Source organism: Eutrema salsugineum, unplaced genomic scaffold (genome assembly GCF_000478725.1).
Source record: "Eutrema salsugineum unplaced genomic scaffold, Eutsalg1_0 scaffold_11, whole genome shotgun sequence".
Classification (NCBI taxonomy): Eukaryota; Viridiplantae; Streptophyta; class Magnoliopsida; order Brassicales; family Brassicaceae; genus Eutrema; species Eutrema salsugineum.
In genome coordinates, this window is record NW_006256901.1 from 9503473 (window position 1) to 9513246 (window position 9774).

General features: G+C 41.2%; 1 non-coding gene across 1 annotated transcript; it reads right to left on the bottom strand.

The window, feature by feature from the left end:
• Positions 1–341: 341 nt before the first annotated feature.
• LOC112090010 lies at positions 342–448 on the bottom strand. Its single transcript, XR_002901369.1, has one exon. It is a non-coding gene; the product is annotated as a small nucleolar RNA R71 (small nucleolar RNA).
• Positions 449–9774: the final 9326 nt, after the last annotated feature.

Sequence of the window (9774 nt, forward strand, 5' to 3'; positions counted from 1 at the left end):
AGAGCTAATGCACACCAGCATAGAGCAGGAATCCAAGCACCACCAGTTCAGAATAACAATTTTGAGGTGAAGGCTTCCTTGCTCAACATGGTTCAAAACTCCAAATTTCATGGTTACCAATGGAGGATCCTTTGGAGCACCTAGACCAGTTTGACAGAGTTTGTGACCTCACCAAAATCAATGGTGTCTCTGAAGATAGCTTCAAGCTTATGCTTTTCCCATTCAGTCTAGGAGACAAGGCACACCAATGGGAGAAGAACCTGCCTAGAGGTTCCATACAGACTTGGGAGCAGTGCAAGCTTGCCTTTTTATCCAAGTTCTTCTCTACTTCTAGGACAGCTAAGCTGAGAAACCAAATTTCAAGCTTCAAACAACATAACAATGAAAGGTTTGGTGAAACTTGGGAGAGGTTTAGAAGCTACACCAATCAGTGTCCACACCATGGTTTTTCTGATGCTTCTCTACTTTCTACACTGTATAGAAGAGCTTTACCACAGAAAATGAATCAATTAGACACATCCTCCAATGGTAATTTCTTGGCAAAAGAGATTACATCTGCTATGGAACTTGTGGAGAATTTGTCCATGTCTAATGACACATATGGTGACGATTATGACAGGACAAACAGATTAGAGGGTTCAAGCTCAGATCAAAGGCTTACTAGAGAGGTTAAAGAGCTGAGAAGTGAAATTGACAAGCTGAAGATGGTTTCTCAAAAACCAATCCATTATGTTGGTGAATTTGAGAACATCAATGAAGAGGGTTTAACACTAGAGGAGCTGAACTACATAGGAATCAGAACAAGTTTCAAGGTTACAACAACTTCAATAAGAACCAGAACTTGTCTCATAGAACACCAATGTAGCTAATCAAGTATACCCTCCCCAACAAGGCTTTGTTCAAAGGAATCAGTTCTAAGGTAACTTCCAAGGTCAAGTATACCCTCCCCAACAAGGCTTTGTTCAAAGGAATCAGTTCCAAGGTAACTTCCAAGGTCAACAAGCTTTTCAGCAGCCAACAGGTCATAAACAAGGGAATAACTTCAATAACCAACTCAGCTTCCAGCAACAAAGGCCACCACCTCCGGGATTTGGTCTACCAATAGTTCAACAAGGTCCTGATCTCAATATTGTTCTCCAACAGCTCTTACAAGGACAACAAAAGATGGAATCCAAGTGTCATGACCTGAGTTCTAAGATGGAGATACTTGGCTCTGAACTGAGGACTCTGCAGAAAAACAAGGGCATCTCTACTTCTGAAACTCTAGGCTCTCTTCCTGGCAAAGCTATTCAAAACCCCAAAGACTATTGCAATGCCATCTACTGTGGTGATGATCACTCAGCTGCTGTTACAGAGATTGAATACCTCCTTTATGGTTAAGTCTCTGATGAATTAGCATCCACCAATGAGGAAGAATACGCCATTATAGAGGACTTTGTGAACATGTTTTCTGATCTCAATGAGGACATTGAGATAGAAGGTGGAGAGGCAGTTTCTTTTGCTAGGAACAAGAAGTTTTCTGGGGGTGAGAACAGAGCAAGAAACTCCCCAAGATGGAACCTCCAGCCTGGATTCATCAATAATGAAGCCCACCTCACTTCCCAAGCTGGGTAATCCAGGGAAGTTTACCATCTCTTGCACTCTTCGAAAATTTAAAGTTGAGAATGCTTTGTGTGATTCAGGCTCAATTGTGAGTATAATGTCTAAGGACATGATGGAGAAGTTAAGGGTCAAGTCTCTAAAGTCCTACCCTTCTTCTATCACCTTTGGAGATTCCTACTCCAAGAAACCATATGGGCTCTTAGAAGACTATCCACTACAGGTTGGTAAATGTATCATCCCCACTGATTTTGTAATCATGAAGATGAAGAACACCAAGGAGCTCCCCCTTTTGCTTGGAACTTCATTTCTCAACACCACTGGTGCAATGATTGACTTTGATACTCAAAGAGTGGTGCTTTCAAAGGTGGTTAAGGATGTCTTGCCCTTTTACACCTTATTTGGCTGAATTTTGTGGATCAGTTGTTCAAGAGATAGAACCGCCTAAGTTACTTGAGATGAAGTAGGTGGGCACTGCTGGAATTCTAGGTGGATCCCAATCTCTTTCAGCTTTGGAAAAGAAGAAAGATCCCAAGCATTGTTTGAATAAGCTTGTGGATACCGATATACATATTTGAGCTAGAATCCTGTTTTACCACCCTCTTCCTTAGCTCAAATAGCTGAATCCGCATCTGGATCAGTTTTCCTCACCCTGAACCCATCCTTCTTTCAAGCCAAATGTTTGTGTGTGATTGAAAGGCCACCTTGGATCAAACTTAGCAGAAAGTATTAGGTTTAGAGCGTCAAGGGCAAGTCTCATTGAGTGTTAAGTTTCATCATCAAAGAGCTTAGAGATTTGGAGAGAACTAAGTGCGGGGAAGTACTTGTTGGTGAGTGGAAAAAGGAGAGATGAGTGGAAAAAGGAGGGTGGAGAGAAAACTAGGGGATAGATAAGAAAAGAAATCAGTCTTGGAGTTTTGAGTTAAAGAAAGTGAGCTCTAGTGCTTTGAAAAGAAAGAGTCTAGCCTCTAAGTAAAAGGAAAAGAAAAGAAGCCAAAGAGCTCAAATGTTTTAAAAAAGAAAGAAAAAGAGGCTACAAGTTGCAAAAGAAAAAGAGCTGTGTAAAGTTTGAACTCCAAGACTTGAGTGTGAAAATGAAAAGTAAGTCCACTAGTGAGAGGAAAATGAGTGTGAAAAGTGAGATTCTTGAGAGAGTGAGCAAGTGAGAAAGCTTTGAGTAAAGTGTGGGGTGGGATGAGTCCTTGCCCTTGTATGCATAGGTTGCTTTTTACCTTTAGCATTCTGCCAAAGTTTGATCATTTCATAGAGAGATCCCTTGCTGCATGAACCCACTCAGGCATTGATGAGATCATTTTAATCTCATAACCTCTCCCTAGCGAAACTTTGCTTGTTTAAACATTGCATCATTTGATCCACTTGGTAGAAAGGTTAATTAATGTCAAAGAGTTGAGGAATAGGAGAACTTGTGGAAATTACTGTTGGGTTGATACATCAGAGTATAGTCTTGCATTGCATATTGAGCATGAACTTGAATTCTCTTAGTGGTCGCTTCTCTTTTTCAAAGGAAATATGAACTCCCAATGCATTCAACCTCTTTCTCTCATTTGTTCTTTTTGCTTGAGGACAACCAAAGGACAAGTGTGGGGGAGTTGATATGTTCATAATTGCATCATTTAGGTTGTACATTTCATTCTAAATCATGTCGTATTTCATGCATTTTAGGTATTTAGGTGTTGTTTTAGGACTTAGAGGTTTGCATTAGGTCCAAGTGAGTCTTGCATGTTTTGGAGTGTTTACAGGTGATTTGGAACCAGTTTGGACCCGAAAAGATGAAGCCAGGAGAAAAAATGGTGAATGGAGCTTTAAAAATGGTGAAAACAGCCTTTTTGAGGTTCTCGGCGATAGCCTGTACCGCGGGAAGCTTTTTTCGGCGATTTTCATGTAACGCGGGTAGATCTCTCGGCCAAAACACGTACTGGCTATAAAAGGTTCTCAGCCAAAAATCTCGGGTGCAAATACATCTTCGACATCACGTTACCAAAAGATCTTTCCGGACGATTCAGCCTCCGGGGTCTTCAGAAACGATCAAGATAATTGAGTCTAGATTTCAGAACAGTTAGAATCGATGAATTTGAAGCATCGAGCTGAAAGATACGACTACCGGAAGACAGACCTGTCTTGCAGCCATTCCAGAGCAGTCCGATACGTCTGAAAGATTGCCTGTCCAGGGAGTTTTAAAGACCGATTCAGCTTACAAGGTCTTCAGAAAAGTGGGAGATGATCAGGTCACGGATCTATAACAGGTGAAATCATTGGATTTGGAGCCGTGAGATGAGAGTTAAGCTCATAGGAGGACACACCTATCTCGCTACAGCTTCAAGACTGATCTGATGAGTCACAAAGATTGCATGGGACGATGCCTTTCCAGTCTGATTCAGTTGCCGAGGCCTACACCAAAATTCAATTTCTTTGAGTTCTATTTCCATAACATCTGAGATCATCCAGTTTGGAGCTATTTTCGGAAAGATACTGTCTCCGGAGTGAACACTGGTCCAACAGATTCTTTTTGATCGTTTCAATGCACTTCAGAGATGAGCCATCCGGAGAACCTTCCAATCCCCAAGCGGCGAAGGTTTCTTCACAAAAGTTTGAGATATTTGAGTGCTCTTCCCATTGAAGTTGGAATCATGCCATTTAGATCCATATCCTGGAAGTTACGCTCTCCAGAATGCCAAGTGATCCGAGGAGACTTGGATTGTGCGAGTTGGCCGAGCAAAGAACTGAACCGCAGAAAGACTCGCGGTTTACACCGACTTGGGCCTGCGACTTGGGACTAAAGATGACCAATTCGCACACATATTCTCTCGAGAATGCGTCTTGGTTGTTGATCTGCTCAAAGTTTAATCCCTAGAGCTACTCTGCAAGAGCACAGATATGCAATTGTAGTACAATAGGGGTCGAACCACAGAGACGAAAGATTCGCACAATAAACTATCTAGGCTTGAACTACGCTAAGTGAAAACGATGAGAATAACAGCAGCTATAAAATCAAACGGTTGTAAAATCAATGAGAAAGAGATAGGCTCAGGGTATTTCTCAGGAAATCAGAGAATGCAGATAAATCAATTAATCAGGGTTCAGATTTAAGTACGGTTCTTGAACTCAAATCACGAAATTATAATTAACCAACTTCCGTTGCGAGAATTATCTAAGTCTAAATTCTAGAATTCCAAATTCCTTTGCAAACCCTAAAGATTTAAACCAGCTTTAATGCTCAAGTTCGATATGTTCACAAAGTATCTAAACCAAATTCCTTTGCGAATAGCTACTTTGCTCACCCTAGGTTCTTTCCAGTTATTCAATTACACTTCCGTGTCAATCAATTAACCTAAGATCTAAGTTCAAGGTGGCCAGTTCAGAATTAGCTTTAAGAACAACCTATGGTGAAGAACTAAATAGATTATGAACCCTAACTAACAAATCAATCTACATCCAAAGAAATCCTTTATGAGAACCCTAAATCTAACAAGCAAACTACTCAGACATGGAGATTAAAGCAATAAACATGAATGAATAGATTGCAGAAAACAGTAAGTAGATAAATAAACAGGGGTTCGAAATCTTCTCTCTCCGGAATAGAGTTTCAGACTTGTCTCCCCAAAAACTCTCAAAAACAAAAGTTCTCTCTAAGAAAATCTAAGGTATCGATATAAGGTGGCTAAAAACCCTATTTATAACTTAAAAACACGTTTTGGGCTTTCTTGTAATTATTGGAGACTTTTGGGCCTAACTCTTTCTTCAAACAGGAAACAAAATCACGTTTTCCTTATTTCTTTGACAAGTGTCGAGCGTCACTCTCCATGGTGTCGAGCGACACCAAAGCACAAAATCCATCCTTGACGAATTTGATCCTGATTAAGCTCCAAAGTGCTCCAAAATCTCCAGTTAAGCTCCAAACGTACCTAATACTTGTAAAGACTCCAAAAGACTCGAAAAACACTAGAAAGACTCTATAAATAAGACCCTATACCATGGTTTAAAACCATAAAAACCATGATATATCAGTTGTGCGAGTTGAAGAGAAGAAAGCCTGAACAACACAAACACTCGCGGTTTACACCTAAATAGGCATGCAGCTGAGGCTGAGGGATTTATGGCGCACAAGGCTGTTTCTATGGCTGTGCGACTTGGGCTTGTGGGATGGGAAGCACCTGACCATGTCGCACACTTGAGACATGACCCATTTGACGCCGGGTCAGTACCCAGTTTGTCCTGGGCTGACCCAGTCCGCAAAAGACACTATATATGTTATTTTTAGGGTTTTTTCCAATGGAGAAGCTTTATTCCCTTAGTTTTTCTTTGCCTCTTTTGTGAAAATACTCACTTGAAGAGAAATATCCCTTTTTGAGAGTTTTAATCTAGAGAAATCAGAGATCTTTGTGTGTGTAGAGCTGCAATCTTTCTTATCTATCATCTCTATCTTCTTTGCCCATCATTAATCATGCTTAACAACACATCTTGCAAAGGATTGATTGTGTTAAGTATGATTAGTGAGTAGTCACCTAATGAGGTTCTAGATGTGTAGGTTAGGGTGCTAAAATGTTAGATTAGGAGTGCTTAGGGCTAGATCCATGCTTTCATCTCTCTAAATAGCTGTTCTCTAAGCTAGATCCTTGCACATCAGGTGTGATCTAGAATCTAGGAATTTCATGCACCAAAAGTGTTTGATGAGATTCCTAAAAGAGCTATATTAGAGGTTTATGTATTAACCACATGATGATGTTTTGTTATTTGCATAAATGATCTCTTAGAATTGATTCTTAATGCTGTCTTGTTTTTTGATCTCCAATGATGATTGGGTATGTGAAATAACTTGATTTGTGTCTTGATGCTTGGGAAAGATTAAGGCTTGATTAGAGTTCCAAAGCATTTGAATCATGTTTTATTATTGTCATTAGCATTTCTTGTTTGGCACCAAAGTACCCTAACCAGCTATCATGTCTAGAATCTCATGCTTCCATCATTTCATATTCATATCATTTGTCATTTGCTACTTGTTTTGATCATTTTCTTAGTATAAATTTTGTTTAAGTTGTTAGCTAATCAGCTGTTTGAATCCAACCCCACTTATTTGCTTGAATTAAGAAACAGTTCATATAGTCTAGTGTCTAGCTTCCACATGCTGAAGATGCAAACAAGGCTGGAGCAGCACGTGTAGCAGTCCGACTAGCTCTGGAACTGACACGGGAAGACTTGCGGAGCAATCTACACACGTGGAGGTGAGCTGGAGCTGCAGGACTTGCTGGACACTTCAAGAGACGAGAAGCTGACGTGGATAGGAAGCTTGGAGTATCTTGGAGGATATTTGAAGAAAATATCAAGTTTCCTCTATCTTAGGAGAAGATAAGGAAGGTGAAGATTCTCATGAAGATTTGGAGAAATCACAAGGAGGATCTAGGCGAGGAGTAGCCGCAAGTCCTATTATGTATAAATAGGCGTGTGAAAAACCGTGTAGGGTTTTTAACACAACTGAGAGAATACTTAGCAAAGGGTGAGCGAAAATCTGTGAGAATTTTTGTGAGCTAGTGTGCTAAGGGATTTGGGTGAGAGGTTCTTGAATCACGTATCGATTCAAGAACAAGTGAGACTAGTGTAGCAAATCAAGGTGTGTCTTGAGGTTGCTCTAAATCGGGTTCTGTATATTTGTAAGTTACAAACAGATTTACTAGTGAAATATCTTTGAAGAGAAAATCCCTGTGTTGTGTTCTGTGTTAGTTCCCGTATTACTACTCTTACATTTTCATTTGGTATCAGAGAGGTCATCTGTGTGTATTACAAACAGGTGAGATCCTGCGGAGAAAATGGAGAGCTATAAGGAAATGGTGAACAACTCCAGGATCATCCTGGATGATGGGAACTACGGGTTTTGGAAAGCTAGGATCAGATCCATGATCAAAGGGATCGATCCACTGGCATGGAAGGCAGTAACAGATAAATGGGAAGAACCACTGGTAGCTGATGCCAACGGAGTCTTTCATCCAAAACCAGAAGAAAGTTGGACTGAAGAGGAGTCAAAAAGAGCGAAGTACAATTCAAGGGCGCTGACTACTATTCACACCAACATATCAAGAAAGACATTTGAGCTGATTCAAGGTGTTGAGACTGCCAACGAAGGACATACTTCAGATGCAGTACGAAGGAACAACAAAGGTTCAAAACTCCAGAAAGGACATGCTTGCTTCTCGCTTTGAGAATCTAAAGATGGAGGAGGATGAAACCATCTCTGAATTCAGTTCGAAACTGAGTGCTCTGGCACAAGAAGCAGCGGTGTTAGGCAAAAAATACAAGGATAAGAAGCTGGTGAAGAAATTCTTGAGGTGTCTGCCATCGAGGTTTATGGGGTACAAATCAGCACTCAGTGTGTCCAGTAACACAGAGAATATGCCATTCAGTGAACTTGTAGGCATGCTGAAAGCTCATGAGATGGAGCTAGACCGTCTGAAGAAGCCTAAAAGTCTAGCTCTAAAGTGTGAAAATCGTATCACTGAAGATGAGGAAGACGATCCCATAAGTCTTCTGGTTCGGAGGTTTGATCGTGCTTTGCGGAAAACTGGGAAACCTCAGAAGAAGGTTGTCTCCTTCAAGAAGACAACTGAAGGGGACAAGTCTAACAGAAATAGTGAGGTGCAGTGTCATGAGTGCAAGGGATAAGGACATTTCAAGAATGACTGCCCGACTATCAAGCGACGGGAGATTCAGTGCTATGGCTGCAAAGGATTTGGACACACTCAGCTGGAATATGTTAATGATCAAAATCGCAGGAAGGACAAGTCCATGTTGGCTGAGGAAGAATCGGATGATGATTCAGAGGATGACTCAGTCGAAGAGACAAACAATTTCGTGACGTTTATTGGGATCGCTGAAATTGAGGAGGGACATGAGTCAGAGTCAGAGCCTGAAGAAGAAAAGGAGGATGATCTCATGAGCAGCTACAAGGAAGTACGTCATGTCCTGGTTAGTCTCAACCAAGAAAACAGTGAATTGAAGAAAGAAAACTAGAGACTGTCTGTACTAGTAGACAAGCTTAGCAAAGATCTCGAAGCAGCAAATGCACTTGGCCAAGGAAGTGTCAATCTGATCAAGGAGAAGCTGGAGTTAGCCAACAAAGCTGAAGGTCTGAGGCAGCATTTAAAGGTTGAAAAGCAGATATCGGAGAAGCTGGAGTCTGAACTAGATCAGCTAAAGAAGCAGATTCAGATGTTCGCAGGAACCAAGCAACTGGACAAGATCCTGAGCTACGGATGTCAAGCCAATACGAAGCATGGATTGGGGTACAGTGGAAGGGAACAGAAGAGCTCAGATGAAATCAAGTTTGTTTCATCAGGATACAACCGGCCTGAAGATCAAAGACCTGTCACCAAACTGTGAAAAAGACGAGAGTGCTATTACTGTGGCAAGATCGGACATATCAAGGCATACTGCTACAGCAGATGGAACAGAGTTCAGAAACTAATGAAGCAACGGATGTTCAGTTGGAATGGTTCCACGAATCAAGTCTGGCTCAGGAAAGAGGATTTGCGATTCGAACCTAAGGGACAACAGAAGAAGAATTCTTTCAAGCCAAGAGAATTCACAGTTAAGAGATCTTTCAGGGATGATCCAATGTCAATGCTGTGGCATGGATTCAAGTGCAACATGGCCCAAGTTGAGAGCGACGAAGACGAGTCAGAGCCTTGGTACTTCGATAGTGGCTGCTCACGGCACATGACTGGAAACCGAAGCTACCTCCGAAATGTTAAGAAGATTAAGGGATGAAGAGTCACGTTTGGTGATGGAAGTGTCGGTGCCATACAAGGAAAAGGCATTACAAAAGACGAAAATCAGCCTGATATAGTCAATGTATACTTAGTACAGGGACGTAAGGCGAATCTTATTAGCATAAGTCAACTGTGTGATGAAGGGCTAATTGTGATATTCAGCAACAAAGGATGCAGAGTAGTGAATGATGATGGACAAATTATCCTAGCTGGAGAAAGATCAGGCAACAATTGCTACATGTGGAACAAGTCAGGATCGGTTATGAGCTGTTTTACTGCCTGTGATAATCTGCAGCTGTGGCACCAGCGACTCGGACACATGAACATCAGGAATCTCAATGATCTCATCTCAAAGGAGAGCATTAGAGGAGTTCCAAAGATCAAGGAAAGAGATAAG